The sequence below is a fragment of the Falco biarmicus genome, chromosome 5, assembly GCF_023638135.1.
Source record: "Falco biarmicus isolate bFalBia1 chromosome 5, bFalBia1.pri, whole genome shotgun sequence".
In the NCBI taxonomy this organism is placed as follows: Eukaryota; Metazoa; Chordata; class Aves; order Falconiformes; family Falconidae; genus Falco; species Falco biarmicus.
In genome coordinates this window covers 78,529,089-78,532,855 of record NC_079292.1, presented here as the reverse complement: position 1 = coordinate 78,532,855, position 3,767 = coordinate 78,529,089, and positions in this window count along the sequence as shown.

Genomic DNA, 3,767 nt, shown 5'->3' with positions numbered 1-3,767 from the left:
AGAAGTGCTGTTCCCATTTTATGGTTGTAGAGCTGGAACAGAGTAAGCCGACAGATGTATGGGAGGACTGAACAGGAAGGAGTGGGGTGGCACAGGAACTGAACACATCTCTCTTCCATCCTTCATCAGTTGTATGTTGATTAAGCTGACAGCTTAGTGAGGGTGACATGCCAGAGTATAACCTCCTGCCTCAGGTGAGTGGCTGGCATGCTGCTAAAAGCCCAGAGGCGCTCTGAGATGCTCCTAAGCTACTCAGATGAGAGGTGACAGCTTGCCTCCATGGGAGGCAGCAACTTCAGCAGAGTTGGAAACTCAAGGGGAACCAACAGCTCACAGCCACTGGCTTGCACTGGTACCTCTTTCAAGACGTTGCAGGTACCTGGGCCTAGGCCTGCAGTGGCTGTCTGAAAGTCAGACATGCGACAAGTTTGGCACTGAGGCCAGAGGATCCCAAGCCCTTCACTGGAGAGGTGGCAGCCTTTCCTTGTTTGAATCTGCGTGACTGAAACAGCTGGAGAGAAGGCTGCAAGGTCCATGAGAGAGCTGATGTTTGGAACAGACTGCCATCAGCAGCAGATTTCAAAGGGGCTTCTGCCCCTCCTCTCTGCCTGCTCACTGCGGGCAGGATGAGTTGCAGCATGCACAGAGGCTGCGGGTGCTGCCTCACCTAACTGCTTTTTCTGTTCTCCCTTACTTCCACAGAGGCCGGCTCCAGACTTCGTATCAGGGCAAGGCACAGGCCTGCTGCTCCCTTGGTCCAGGAGCCAGGGGGGTGCCACAGCCAGCAGGGCAGGGTCCTCCCCAGACAGGGGCCACCTCGTGCGCCCAGGCAGGCCTGTGAGTGCAGGGGAAGCACAGGGTCCAGGGCGCTGGGCAAGGTCATGGTGCTGAAGCAGGTCCACCAACAAGACAGGAAATCAATCCACAAGTCAGGTTCAGGTCTGGCGATGGTAACCAGGGTCAGACAGATCCCAGTGACCACCAGGCAGGTCCACAGTTACACAGCAGGCATAAGATCAAGCCAGAAAGTCAACCCACAGGTCCAGACCAACAGGGTCCATGGTAGGCAAGGCCACAGCTAGGCTAAAGACCAGCACACCTACCACAGAACTCAGGCAGGAACCACAGCAGAGGGCTGGGCTTAAATAGATGCTTGGGCCCATGGGCAGGGGATGTGGTGGATGCCCCAGATGAGGTTGGTCAGGGACATTAGGATTATTTGTGCCCTCAGGGATTTGACACTTCCATAGTTGCCTCCATTTACAAGGACATGAAACAGCATTAAGTTTGAATCATATCATGCTGGTATTATTTCTTTTTATAAATGCATTGGTTTAGAGGTTTACACAGGAGAACACAAACCCTGTATATTTTAACTGAAAGAAAAATATATATTCTAATTGTATGCCACTTTGTTTACTGACTTAAAGCTGCCATTTCTCCAGGAAAGCAAGGGAAGAGAAGGCCCATGTTTCCCTTGGAAACCCATATTCAGTAAAGTGGGAACATTTCAACACATGTAAATGATTTATACTTCAAGAAAATGAATTATTTCTTTCCTCCCCACTCCTAAGCTGCTTGATTGGAAAGTAATTGCTCTGCTTTCAGGAGGCAAAGAGAGCTACAGAGCCAAGGCTTACGTCAAAGCTGGTAGCCTCAATGCCACATCAAAGCCACACAAAGGTGGCTGTGAGTGAAACCAGATAAATGTGGCGGTAGACAGTCAGCATGAGCATTGGCCAACTGAGACAATATTTATACATCTGCAAGGAGTGTATTTCATTTAGTGTTTAGAAGGTGGTCATTCGATCAACCAGAACTTGAATTTGTTCGGTGGGGATGAAGGGGCAGGGGGGCTGTGGAGGTCCAGCCAGATGTTCTGGTTGAAGACTCTAGTGCTGCTTTCTTACTCCATGTTGCCACCTAGTGAATTCAAAGGTGATTTCATGCCTGCTCTGCGTTTGTGGGTTTGGGGCTTTTTTTGTTTTCCTTCTTTTGAGATATTTGCTTATTTTGTTTTCTGAGGCAAAACAAAAGGGAAGCCCAGAAAATGTAACCGTTGCAGGGAAGGATTGGAGAGAGACTTTCTGGCACGTTTATAGGTCTGATATTCTGGTGTATGGCCAAACAGAGGCAATTGCAGGAAAGCTCTTATTAAGCTCCCAGGCTCATAAAATTTTACTCATGTTCCTCTTAAGTGCACACTGGTTGCCTGATGCCCCACCACTGCAGTAGGATATATTGTTGCTTCTTATTTTCCCACTGCAACAGCAAGCTTCCTCCTCATCAGCTCCTGCCCCTTGCTCATTTTGGCTTCTTTCTTCCTCCCCACTTCTATTCCCCCTGCCCTTGGTCTCTGTGCTGCCTCCCTCCCACTCTCCCTTGCTATGAGCAAGACACCTTCTCCATGCTGTGTTTGGGAAGTAAATATCTCCTTCAGTTGCTGTCATAGGTTTTGGCGGGAGTAATGAAACTCCTTTCTCTTCAGTCCTAATTCTGCCCTGTCATGGCCCCTGAAACATCAGGAAAGCAATGAGATACAAGGACAACTTCTGGCTAAGATGCTTAATCGGGTTGTGGGAACACCGGTGCCTGAATCTCTTCTAGCTTTCTGTGTGATTTTGATGAGTCACTTAATTGTCATGTGCCTCAGCTGCTCTGTCCTGAGAGTGTCCCCTGGGCTTTATGCTTCGCATTGTGAGTCTGCTTTTATTATTAAAAGATGTGGTAACATGAAACAGATCTCACAGTACTTGTCAACAGATAGAGAGTATCATAGTATCTGATACGTAACATTCACCCCTCGGCATTGAAACAAAGCTTGGTTGGTTTCTCTGTGCCTTTGTTGCCATATGGCTTGTCTTCCCCCATTTGTTCCACTGTTTTCCTTATGCTTTGAAGTTCCCAAGTGCAATATGGAGTACAGAGTATGTAAAAAATCCTGCACCTCTGCTCCTTAGGAAAATAAGAGTCTATAGACTCATAGTTTGACAACATTTCTATTGCAGATAGCAACCTTATTCATTTGCATTGGCACCTGAGAGATCCTTTCAGAGACATTGCATTTTGCACATTAGCAGTTTGATCAACGAAAGGAAGATATCCACAAGGTAATGCCTCAAATAAACACCCTTTGCTCAATTTAATACTAAATGAAGCAAAACATTTTCAGGAGCAAAACATCTGAAAATCTCAGAAGCAAAACCCCCACTCCTTGGAAAAGGCAAACATTGATTTAACTGTCTTTGAAGGGGAAAGTTTTGGTGGCAGAGGTGTTTCATTTATAAATTGCAAAAAACCTACTGATTAGAAAAGCTGACAGAATTAAAATAGCATTTTCCTCAGAGAAACCACACATTCATTTTAGGATAATAGTCTTTCTGGGATAGTATCTAAGACCAAGAGAATTTATTAGCTGAGGTCAGGAAATTAATAAATGTTTTCACACTTTGCATTTCCAAGGCATTTTTCTGCTAAAGATTTCCAGACTCAACACTTATACATTGTTGTGTCACTGTTACATATAAAAACATCCTGGAATATGTTCAGCTTCAAAAAAAGGTCTGTAAGGTAAGACCTTACGTATTTTTGAGGCACTCCAAGGGCATCCAATATATAAGCGCATTCCAGTTAGGTTGTGTAGGCAGTTGTCCTCACAAAGTATATAAAACAGTTCCGCAATTTCATTTGCATCGAAGAACTTTCTTCCCCAGTGTTACCTAACTCCTGCTGAATAGTGTAAATGAAAGTAGCAGAAAACTGTGATT